This window comes from Oncorhynchus tshawytscha, linkage group LG09 (genome assembly GCF_018296145.1).
Source record: "Oncorhynchus tshawytscha isolate Ot180627B linkage group LG09, Otsh_v2.0, whole genome shotgun sequence".
In the NCBI taxonomy this organism is placed as follows: Eukaryota; Metazoa; Chordata; class Actinopteri; order Salmoniformes; family Salmonidae; genus Oncorhynchus; species Oncorhynchus tshawytscha.
In genome coordinates, this window is record NC_056437.1 from 38,990,657 (window position 1) to 39,003,864 (window position 13,208).

A 13,208-nucleotide genomic window follows, 5' to 3' on the forward strand; every position below is an offset into this window, starting at 1 on the left:
TGAAATATATTTTCCATAACCAAAAATATAAGCTGTTGTACAAAACCAAAAATAATAGATGTAAAAATGAAACTTAAGAATGGGAAGCATACAAATAGCACACATAGAACATATCTACTGCATCTTAGACTTGCTTTCAATGAAAATGACAGATCTATAACTCACATTTTATGTGAATTTAGTCCGGTCATCCAAAAAGTTACATATTTAACATTTTTTATTTTTATGTAAAATGTAAGTCAATGTCATTAACATAAATTATTACAAATCATTTTGTGGTCATGTCCTATCATTGGGCCTTAGAATATATCTTGCTTATTGCTGTTGGTTATCACTTCTACTACATCTCTGCTCTAATGGACCTTATTGTTTTAATAGGGAAGGAGACCTCTCTCACCAGGACCTGATGCTTGACCTTACACTGTGGGGGAACTCTTTAAGCCTGGAGAGTTGGCAATTTGACACAATTATGTTATCATTCAAGTCAATTAGCTCTTTCCAGAAACTGGTCAAGCACAAACCAATCTTTGTCTCCAACTCCACCAAAGAACATTGGTGGTCTAGGCACAAGAGCTGGCATTCTTCAAGGTTCTGAAGGGGTTCACTGTAGCCTACACATTCCCATCCACACCCTACCTACCTGTCAATACATTCAATTCCACTTTCACCGGTTGAATCAAAATAGTTTTTACTATTTGATATGAATGAAGTAGTCACATGACATAATTTTTAAACTATAGGCTTTTAATATATAGGCTACTTTATACTACAAATGCAGTATACATTTACACATACTAGAAAAGCATGCTCACTAAAACACATTTAGATTAAAAATCTGTTTTTTCAAAAGAGGTAGTCGTGATAAATAACATTCAGAGATAACAAACAAAAAGTTATTGTTGGCTCTCTGTCTCTCTCTCGCTCACGCTTTCTCTCTCTCACGTGCGCACAGTGGTGTGTTGTGTATGACTTGCCTCCTTTCTCCAATATCATAGTAGTAGATGCCGTTTGGCCGCATTGAACCAGCAGTTAGTTCATTGAGACAACAAAAAACTGAAACCTCGTTCTTTATTCTTTCCCTCGGTGTGGCACCTTCTGTTTCCTTCACCGAAAACGATTCAACGTTTCACGACCAAACTGTAAGTCGAAGCGTTATTATCAAAACTTTTACAACTAAAAGTTGATGTATCGGTTTGTGCATGTTTCGCCGTAGCTGATCTGGACCGAGCAGCTTTATCTCAATTGTAGTGTATTACATTATAATGTTTCTATCAAACTTTTTCAATGGAAAAGTTTGTAGTGAATTTTAGGAAGGGAGGGCATTGAGCATGTTCAATGATGATGCATTATGCCCCGAAGTGATGGTCCGCGAGTGACAGTTGACAGGTCAGATAGTTTGTTCGCTCCCTGATGAGTAGGCTAGCTACATTTATGGCAGACCTTTTAGTGAAACAATTGCAAAGAAACCAAAGGTCAATTAGAAACTATAATTTTATTTGATGAATTGTCATTAGTTCATAACATTACAAGTTTACAATTTCTGAAGCATTTTTAAGAATAAAGAAAGTCCTAAAGGAGATCAAATAAGTAGACTAAATAGGTTAGAATTACTTAAAATACAATGTGTTATTGTTCTCTTAAAAAGTCTACCATCCTGTATCAAAACCTTTCACATGAGAAGGTTGAATTTCAATTGAGTATGCTATGGATTTGTCACGTAGCCTACTACTATTGATGCAATACCGACAAAAGTTGCTGTGGATATGTGGTAATTGTGGGCTATTATTAGTATTATCCTTAGTGGGGTTTGAGTCTAACATTTCATAGGACATAACAACAATCTGACAATTAGGCCTATATGATGTTTGGATTTTTAAAAACTATGCTGAATGCAACAACAGATTTATGGGGATTTTCATTGACTATTCTGAAATATTCCTGGAATATTGAGCAGCCAAGGCCAATTTACTCATTTACTAATCATAATGATTAGTATACGATAGCTCTAGTTATGATCAATACTAGACTGCAACAAACTAACACAACTTACAACTGAAATTGTCTCCCTGTATAATAATATCAACAATGTGAATACTTGTTCACCACTGACTGCTAAATCAGGGTCACACAGAGGGATTCTTGGTAGACTTAAACAAATCTACTTTGAAACAAAAGTATACACCTCAAACACATGGTTATTGGCTTAAAAAAAGAAGACACCTGTACCATGTCATGAATAGAGTTAAAATGTATTCCATTTGGAGGTTGCATCCAAATATTATACTTTATATACATCACAGAAGATTGAAATATATCAAAACTGTTTAACATCAAAACACCGGATTTTCATCTGTTTTTTAAAAAGTATTATTTATTAATTATGATATTATGAAAAATATGAATAACATTCCACCCATGAGACTATAGATGGTGCTTTTGGTCATTGACCACAGGACAGGGCTATGAGATGTCTCCCACGCTACCTCCGGAGGTAGTGTGGGAGACATCAACACCACATACTTCCCTCTGAGTCGTACAGTAAAGACAACGGCTCTCCCACACCACATGTCCCTGCAAGACAGCATTTTTGCTCTGTTAGCCAAATTGAATTAAAGGCTTTTAAAATACCCACACATTTGTGAATAATTGCATTAATCAAGTGTGCAACATTATGTGCAATATGGTTTAGATGAGAAGCTCCTTGTATAGTTTGATTTGCTATCATTATTTTGTTTGTCTATATACTATGGTATTTACGGTATGCTAATAGCTGCATTCACACATGAAGCAGCAATGTGGCAAAATACAAGGCTAGTGTAAACAGAGAAGTTGCAAATCTGAGGATGAAGAGAATCCACCATAAGGAAATATACATAGCCTATGTCTTTCATTTATCAGTTAAATAATGAGTTATCAGTCCATCAGCTGCTTTTGTAATGAGAACAGTACAGTACTGTCATCATTTTTGTAACTTAGCTTTCAGTGCAGAATCACAATTTATTACATCTATTTATAATTAAATCTACACAGTGATTTATATAGTGGGCAGTGAAGTTCGACATGTGTATATACAGTATATTATAAAAACATCACATGCGACTTGTAATGAGACTAAGCAATTAGCCTATTAAAATGTTTATCTGACTCCATAAAGATAATTAAAATATACAGTACAAGCAAGCATTAGGCAATGAGTTGATGCTGACTAGCAAGAATTGGTCTGAGAATTGTCTATATCAAAGGCAGCTATTTAATTAACATTATACAATGAATGATAACATTATACAAGGCATTAACCTAAAGTTACAAGCATTAACAAGCATTACAAAGCATACTTCTAGGCATATACACTACCGTTCAAAAGTTTGGGGTCACTTAGAAATGTCATTGTTTTTGAAAGAAAAGCACATTTTTGTCCATTAAAATAACATCAAATTGATCAGAAATACAGTGTAGACATTGATAATGTTGTAAATGATGATTGTAGCTGGAAACGTCAGATTTTTTTATGGAATATCTACATAAGCGTACAGAGGCCCATTAATTAATAACAGCAACCATCACTCCTGTGTTCACAGTTGAAAACTGTTGTACTGATTAAAGAAGCAATAAAACTAGCCTTCTTTAGACTAGTTGAGTATCTGGAGAATCAGCACTGGCTCTAACCAGAATAGAAAAGGGAGTGGGTGGCCCCCTGTGCACAACTGAGCAAAAGGACAAGTACATTAGAGTGTCTAGTTTGAGAAACAGACGCCTCACAAGTCCTCAACTGGCAGCTTCATTAAATTATACCCGCAAAACACCAGTCTCAATGTCAACAGTGAAGGGGCGACTCCGGGATGCTGGCCTTCTAGGCAGAGTTGCAAAGCTAAAACCATATCTCAGACTGGCCAATAAAAAGAAAAGATTAAGATGGGCAAAAGAACACGGACACTGGACAGAGGAACTCTGCCTAGAAGTCCAGCATCCTGGAGTCACCGCTTCACTGTTGATGTTGAGACTGGTGTTTTGCGGGTACTATTTAATGAAGCTGTCAGTTGAGGACTTGTGAGGCGTCTGTTTCTCAAACTAGACACTCTAATATACTTGTCCTCTTGCTCAGTTGTGCACCGGGGCCTCCCACTCCACTTTCTATTTTGGTTAGAGACAGTTTGCGCTGTTCTGTGAAGGGAGCAGTATACAGCGTTGTATGAGATCTGCAGTTTCTTGGCAATTTCTCTCATGGAATAGCCTTCATTTCTCAGAACAAGAATAGACTGACGAGTTTCAGAAGAAAGTTCCTTGTTTCTGGCCAGTTTGAGCCTGTAATTGAACTCACAAATGCTGATGCTCCAGATGTTCAACTAGTCTAAAGAAGGTAAGTTTTATTGCTTCTTTAATCAGTACAACAGTTTTCAGCTGTGCTAACATAATTACAAAAGGGTTTTCTAATGATCAATTAGCCTTTTAAAACGATAAACTTGGATTAGCTAACACAATGTGCCATTGGAACCCATGATTGATGGTTGCTGATAATGGGCCCCTGTACGCCTATGTAGATATTCCATTAAAAATCTGCCGTTTCCAGCTACAATAGTCATTTACAACATTAACAGTGTCTACACTGTATTTGTGATCAATTTGAAGTTATTTTAATGGACAAAAAAATGTGCTTTTATTTCAAAAACAGGGACATTTCTAATTGACCCCAAACTTTTGAACGGTAGTGTAGATCCTAAGGTTAACTTAGAAGACAAAGCATGAACAAAGAGATGCCTATTAGGCCAGAGGCCTAGAAGCCTAGGAAATGAGGATTGATCATACAACCTTCCTCCATGGACTGGAACCAGGATAAGCGAGCGAACAAAGGTATTTCATTCCATTTATAACATCTGAAGGTGCAACCTTTCAATCCAAAACCAACCACCACTGACCAATCAAACGATACCAATTTTACAATAACCTAAACACTGCCAGGCCTGATCTCCACAGGATGTCACAGCATTTAAAGGCTTGTGTGGGAGATCAGACTCATGTAAATAAGACAGAATTCCTGAGAAGACAATGAAAACCTTTGCATAATACAGTCATTCAGAGTCCACCCTGTACAGATACAAGTAACCATAGAGATAATACGTCCCTATAGATAGCATCACAGTTATCCTCAGTGAACACGTTTCAGGGCGATATCAAACATGGATACTATATCATTATTCAGTCACATTAGTCAGTCCTCTAGATACTGTAACAGAGAGATACACAATGGTGACTAGTCCTTGGGCATTGTCCTTTGTGCTTTCCTTGTGTTCCTGGACCATTTGCATTGCTGCTCCAGGTGACAGAGAGCACATAAATTATGGCCAAACCTACATTTATAGATATTATCAACTGTTTATAAGCCATTTATAACACAATAATGTATAGATATATACATGAATACATTTTTTAAAACTACTTTTGAACCAGTATAAACTATATAAGATATTTCCACAATGTCATGTCTTAAAATTTCCTCCAATCAACTTTTTCTTCTCAAGGCTAGTAGTTAAAGCCCATTTATCCCACATACACATACACGTAACACACACAGCCACTAACACCCCAGACCATTCTGCATAATTAAATCATTTACTGCTGTTTTGTAAGCTTATGTCTTGGTGATTTATGTGGTGGGGATCGCTTCTGCAACATCTGGTTTACTCCTTTATCGTATAAAAATGTAGATCACCATTCCAAAGGCAACATTTAACATTGGGTTGCCAGGTCTTTTCCGGTCCATGTGTCACGTCTTCTGAATTAGATTTTGGCGGAACATTTACCCAGTAGGCTCTTTGTTTCTGAGTGAAATAACTGATCCAATGATTCAACAAAGTGCATGTTCAAAAAATATGACTTCGATTTAGTTTTTTTATTTACTCGTAATTCCAAAATTGGTTACTTATGGGTAATTCCACGGTAACGGAATTACGTTTGACGTTTTTACTATAAATGAATGGCAAACAAAAACATTGATTTCAAAGTTTAACAAACCATACAACTCTATACACACAGACTTATTTTAATAATTAAATTGAAAAATTTACAAAAACAAATTTAGTGGAAGAACTGTGCAGACGCTAACTTAGGTATCAGAATTCTATAAGAAGTCAAAAGAAAAATTACAGCTGAGCAAAGCTTATGAAAGAAACGATCTGTAGAGGCTTATTTCCATAGCCTATTATTAGGAATGTGGGTACAACCTACCTACAACGTATAGAAGTCTAGGCCTAATAATAGAGGAAGATTAGGCAAAAATGCTAATTATTGAATAATTCTGGAGACAGCAGAGTTGCGTACTCTGCAGCCAGGCCCTTTATGATTTGGTCAATAGAGGGCGATACCATTATATATCACAAATTTTTTATGGGTACTTAGTCAAGATAGGACAAAGGTTGACATCGCCCAACTGTACTCAGTACTGTACTGTGTTGTACTGTATTGTACTGTACTATAATGTGCTCTACGTACTGTGCTCTAAGTAGTGTACTGTACTGTGCTATCCAAACTTGTGAAACATACGTCTATAATAGGTTCAGATTTGGTCCAGTCTGGTCTGTCTGTTGACATTAACATCAAGACCAGGGTGGACTGACCAAATTTCAACTACTTTTCAACATCCATGGATATCAAATCAAATCAAATTTTTATTAGTCACGTGCGCCGAATACAACAGGTGTAGACGTTACAGTGAAATGCTTACTTACGAGTCCCTAACCGACAGTGCAGTTTCAAAAAATACGGATAAGAATAACAGATAAAAGTAACAAGTAATTAGAGAGCAGCAGTAAAAAATAACAATATATACAGGGGGTGCCAGTACAGAGTCAATGTGCGGGGGCACCGGCTAGTTGAGGTTAGAGGTCGACCGATTAATCTGGCCAATTAATTAGGGCGATTTCAAGTTTTCATAAAAATCGGAAATCGGTATTTTTGGGCGCCGATTTTGCAGATTTTTACAATTGATTTATTATATATATATATTTTTATATACCTTTATTTAACTAGGCAAGTCAGTTAAGAACACATTCTTATTTTCAATGACGGCCTAGGAACGGTGGGTTAACTGCCTTTGTCAGGGGCAGAACGACCTTGTCAGCTCGGGGGATCCAATCTTGCAGTTAACTAGTCCAACGCTCTAACCACCTGCCTCTCATTGCACTCCACAAGGAGCCTGCCTGTTACGCGAATACAGTGGAAGCCAAGGTAAGTTGCTAGCTAGCATTAAACTTATCTGATAAAAAACAATCAAGCAATCATAATCACTAGTTATAACTACACATGGTTGATGATATTACTAGTTTATCTAGCGTGTCCTGCGTTGCATATAATTGATGCAACGCTGGGGGATGATTTAACAAAAGCGCATTTGTGAAAAAAGCACAATCGTTGGACGACTGTACCTAACCATAAACACCAATGCCTCTCTTAAAATCAATACACAGAAGTATATATTTTGAAACCTGCATATTTAGCTAAAAGAAATCCAGGTTAGCAGGCAATATTAACCAGGTGAAATTGTGTCACTTCTCTTGCATTCATTGCATGCAGAGTCAGGGTATATGCAACAGTTTGGGCAGCCTGGCTCATTGCGAACTCATTTGCCAGAATTTTATGTAATTATGACATAACATTGAAGGTTGTGCAATGTAACAAGAATATTTAGACTTAGGGATGCCACCCATTAGATAAAATATCGAACTGTTCCGTATTTCACTGAAATAATAAAAGTTTTTTTTTGAAATCATAGTTTCCGGATTTGACCATATTAATGACCAAAGGCTCGTATTTCTGTGTGTTATTATGTTAGAATTAAATCTATGATTTGATAGAGCAGTCTGACTGAGCGATGGTAGGCAGCAGCAGGCTCGTAAGCATTCATTCAAACAGCACTTTTGTGCGTTTTGCCAGAGGCTCTTCGTAAGCACAGCGCTGTTTACGACTTCAAGCCTAATGGCTGGTGTAACCGATGTGAAATGGCTAGCTGGTTAGCGGGGTGCGCGCTAAAAGCTTTTCAAACGTCACTCGCTCTGAGACTTTGAGTAGTTATTCCCCTTGGCTGTTGTCAATGTATTCCTGGTTCGAGCCCAGGTAGGGGCGAGGAGAGGGACGGAAGCTATACTGTTACACTTGCAATACTATAGTGCCTATAAGAACATCCAATAGTCAAAGGTACATGAAATACAAATGGTATAGAGAGAAATAGTCATATAAATACTATATTAACTACAACCTAAAACCTCTTACCTTGGAATATTGAAGTCTCATGTTAAAAGGAACCACCAACTTTCATATGTTCTCATGTTCTGAGCAAGGAACTCAAACGTTAGCTTTTTTACATGGCACATATTGCACTTTTACTTTTACATACTGCACTTTGTTTTTGCATTATTTAAACCAAATTGAACATATTTCATTATTTATTTGAGGCTAAATGGATTTTTATTGATGTATTATATTAAGTTAAAATAAGTGTTCATTCAGTATTGTTGTAATTGTCATTATTACAAATACATTTCTTTTTAATTGGCAGATTAATCGGCATCGGATTTTTTGGGTCATCCAATAATCGGTATCGGTATTGGCGTTGAAAAATCATAATCGGTTGACCATTTGACTAGATGTTCAGGAGTCTTATGGCTTGGGGGTAGAAGCTGTTTAGAAGCCTCTTGGACCTAGACTTGGCGCTATATGGTACCGCTTGCCGTGTGGTAGCAGAGAGAACAGTCTATGACTAGAGTGGCTGAAGTCTTTGACAATTTTTAGGGCCTTCCTCTGACACCGCCTGGTATAGAGGTCCTGGATGGCAGGCAACTTGGCCACAGTGATGTACTGGGCCGTTCGCACTACCCTCTGTAGTGCCTTGCGGTTGGAGGCCAAGCAGTTGCCATACCAGGCAGTGATGCAACCAGTTAAGATGCTCTCGATGGTGCAGTTGTAGAACGTTTTGAGGATCTCAGGACCCATGCCAAATCTTTTTAGTCTGGGGGGGGAATAGGTTTTGTCGTGCTCGCTTCACAACTGTCTTGTGTGCTCGGACCATGTTAGTTTGTTGGTGATGTGGACATCAAGGAACTTGGAGCTCTCAACCTGCTCCACTGCAGCCCTGTCGATGAGAATGGGGGAGTGCTCGGTCCTCTTTTTCCTGTAGTCCACGATCATGTCCTTTGTCTTGATCACGTTGAGGGAGAGGTTGTTGTCCTGGCTCTATGACCTCTTCCCTATAGGCTGTCTCGTTGTTGTCGGTGATCAGGCCTATCACTGGTGTGTCATCTGAAAATTTTATGATGGTGTTGGAGTCGTGCCTGGCCGTGCAGTCATGACTGAACAGGGAGTAAAGGAGGGGGCTGAGCACACACCCCTGAGGGGCACCTGTGTTGAGGATCAGCGTGGCGGGTGTGTTATTACAGGAAGTCCACGATCCAGTTTCGAGTCTATGAATAGCATTCTCACATAGGTGTTCCTTTTGTCCAGGTGGGAAAGGGCAGTGTGGAGTGCAATAGAGACTGCATTATCTGTGGATCTGTTGGGGCGGTATGCAAATTGGAGAGGGTCTAAGGTTTCTGGGATGATAGTGTTAATGTGAGCCATGACCAGCCTTTCAAAGCACTTCATGGCTACAGACATGAGTGCTACGGGGCGGTAGTCATTTAGGCAGGTTACCTTAGTGTTCTTGGGCACAGGCACTATGGTGGTCTGCTAAAATATGTTGGTATTACAGACTCGGACAGGGAGCGGTTGAAAATTTCAGTGAAGACACTTACAGTACACGTCCTGGTAATCCGTCTGGCTACTATGGCCTTGTGAATGTTTACCTGTCTAAAGGTCTTACTCACATGGGCGGCGAGAGCGTGATCACACAGTCTTCTGGTACAGCTGGTGCTCTCATGCATGTTTCAGTGTTATTTGCTTCGAAGCGGCTTGTGTCACTGGGCAGCTCTCGGCTGTGCTTCCCTTTGTAGTCTGTAATGGTTTGCAGGCCCTGCCACATCCGATGTGCATCAGAGCCGGTGTAGTACGACTCGATATCAGTCCTGTATTGACGCTTCGCTTGTTTGATGGTTTGTCAGAGGGCAGTATTTCTTATTAGCTTCTGGCTTAGAGTTCCGCTCCTTGAAAGTGGCAGCTCTAGCCTTTAGCTCAGTGCGGATGCTGCCTGTAATCCATGGCTTCTGGTTGGGTTATGTACGTATGGTCACTATGGGGACGGAGTCATCAATGCACTTATTGATTAAGCCAATGACAGAAGCGCTGTACTCCTCTATGCCATTGGAGGAATCCCGGGAACATATTCCAGTCTGTGCTGGCAAAACAGTCCTGTAGCTTAGCATCTGCTTCATCTGACCACTTTTTTATTGATCTAGTCACTTGTGCTTCCTGCTTAATTTTTGCTTGTAAGCAGGAATCAGGAGGATGGAATTATGGTCAGATTTGCCAAATGGAGAGCAAGGGAGAGCTTTGTATGCATTTCTGTGTGTGGAGTATAGGTGGTCCAGAGTTATTTTCCCTCTGGTTGCACATTTAACATGCTGATAGAAATTTGGTAAAACTGATTTAAGTTTCCTTGCATTAAAGTCCCCGGCTACTAGGAGCGCCCCCTCTGGGTGAGCGTTTTCTCACTTGCTTATCGCGGAATACAGCTCATTCAATGCTATCTTAGTGCAAGCCTCGGACTGTGGTGGTATGTAAACAGCTACAAAGAGTATAGGTGAAAACTCTCTCTGTAGGTAATGTGGTCTGCAGCTTATCATGAGAAACTCTACCTCAGGTGAGCAATAGCTCGAGCCTTCCTTAGATATCGTGCACCAGCTGTTGTTTAAAAAAATATATAGACCTTGTCTTACCAGACGCTGCTGTTGTATCGTATAGCCAGCCAGCTGTATGTTGATATTGTTGTCGTTCAGCCATGACTCCACAAAGCATAAGATGTTACAGTTTTTAATGTCCTGTTGGAAGTTTGCATGTTTGCAAGCAGAATTGAGGGGAGTGGGGGTTTATTCGATCGCCTCCGACTCCTCAGATGGCAGCCCGCCCTCCCGCCTCTTTTTCTCCACCTCCTCTTCATGCAGATCACTGGGGACGGGGCCAATGTTCCCAAGGGAGCCGTATATCTTCCACCTCGGGCTCGTCAGATTTTTGAAAGAAGAAAAAGGATTCTGCTAGTCCGTGGTGAGTAATCGCAGTCCTGATGTCTAGAAGTTATTTTTCGGTCATAAGAGACGGTAGCGGCAACATTATGTTCAAAAAATGTAACAAAATAAGTTACAAACAATGCAGATAAACAAACAAAAAACACAATCGGTTGGGGGCACATAAAACGTCTGCCTTCTGCTCCGGCGCCATCTTAGTGTGATGGTGGTGTCAGTCAGGGGCTCAGTGGGTGAAGATGCTGGTTACAGTAAACGGAAAGAGAGGGGGCTTATTGCCACAGACCTCACAATATTATCATAATACTTAGGTGCCGATACAATATGTATTGTGATTCTCACAAATCACCTGATTCTCACAATGTATTGCGATTCGACACCGCGATTCTATTCCGATTTGATGTTCCAAACTTATTGCTCACTGTATGTCTGCTGAAGAGAGATGAGAGAGAGTATAAGAATGTTTTGATCAGTCATGGAAATAAAAGTGCTGAAAACATGTTGGCTCACTATTTAAAAACAAGTTGGACAGCAAGCTATATGATACAAATTCTGTTGTTTTGGCACAGGTACAGCTGGCTAAAGATGGCTAACGTTACCTACAGTAGAACATTTTTTTAAATATATATATGTACAGTACATTCGGAAAGTATTCAGACCCCTTGACTTTTTCCACATTTTGTTACATTACAGCCTTATTCTAAAATGTATTAAATATTCATTTATTCTCAGCAATCTGCACATAATACTCCATAATTTTATTATTTACATAAGTATTCAGACCCTTTGCTATGAGACTCGAAATTGAGCTCAGGTGCATCCTGTTTCCATTGATCATCCTTGAAATGTTTCTACAACTTGATTGGAGTCCACCTGTGGTAAATTCAATTGATTGGAGATGATTTGGAAAGACACACACCTGCCCATATAAGGTCCCACAGTTGACAGTGCATGTCAGAGCAAAAACCAAGCCATGAGGTTGGAGGAATTGTCCATAGAGCTCTGAGACAGGATTGTGTCGAGCCACAGATCTGGGGAAGGGTACCAAAACATTTCTGCGGCATTGAAGACCCGCAAGAACACAGTGGCCTCCATCATTCTTAAATTGAATACATTTGGAATCACCAAGACTCTTCCTAGAGTATGTGGAGATGGGATAACCTTCCAAAAGGACAACAATCTCTGCATCACTCCACCAATCAAGCCTTTATGATAGTGGCCAGACATAAGCCACTCCTCAGTAAAAGGCTCATGACAGCCCACTTGGAGTTTGACAAAAGGTAACTGAAGGACTCTCAGACAAATAGAAACAAGACTTTTCTCTTTGGCCTGAATGCCAAGCGTCACGTCTGGAGGAAACCTGGCACCATCCCTACAGTGAAGCATGGTGGTGACAGCTTCATGCTGTGGGGATGTTTTTCAGCGGCAAAGACTGGGATAATAGTCAGGAACAAGGGAAAGATGAACGGAGCAAAGAACAAGAGAGATTCTTGATGAAAACCTGCTTCAGGGCTCTCAGGACCTCAGACTGTGGCAAAGGTTCACCTTCCAACAGGACAAGGACCCTAAGCACACAGCCAAGACAACACAAGAGTGGCTCCGGTACAAGTCTCAGAATGTCCTTGAGTGGCCCAGCCAGAGCCCTGACCGGAACGCGATCGAAAATCTCTGGAGAGACCTGAAAATAGCTGTGCAGCGACGCTCCCCATCCGACCAGACAGAGCTTGAGAGGATCTACAGAGAAAAATGGGAGAAACTCCCCAAATACAGGTGGGCCAAGCTTGTAGCATCATACCCAAGAAGACTCAAGGCTGTAATTGCTGCATAAGGTGCTTCAACAAAGTACTGAGTAAAAGGTCTGAATACCTATGTAAATGTAACGTTTCAGTTGATATTTTCTCATAAATTAGTAAAATTTAAAAAAACCTGTTTCTGCTTTGTCATTATGGGGTGTGGTGTCTAGATGAATGAGGGGGAAAAAACTATTTAATCCATTTTAGAATAAGGCTGTAATGTACTTTCCTATTGCATGTGTATATAATAGAA

The 13,208-nt window shown here is 39.7% G+C and overlaps 1 protein-coding gene across 6 annotated transcripts in view; it reads left to right on the plus strand.

The window, feature by feature from the left end:
• Nucleotides 1-976: 976 nt before the first annotated feature.
• The window catches only part of LOC112257946 (transcriptional regulator Erg), a 103,615-nt gene continuing 91,383 nt past the window's right edge, over nucleotides 977-13,208 (plus strand). For 4 of the 6 annotated variants that reach the window (XM_042326875.1, XM_042326879.1, XM_042326880.1 and 1 more), the window contains exon 1: nucleotides 977-1,139. The gene's annotated coding sequence lies outside the window, so the exon portion shown is untranslated. Of the gene's footprint in view, nucleotides 1,140-11,084; nucleotides 11,185-13,208 lie in introns of all 6 variants that reach the window. The other 2 variants (XM_042326877.1, XM_042326878.1) reach the window with 1 other exon arrangement.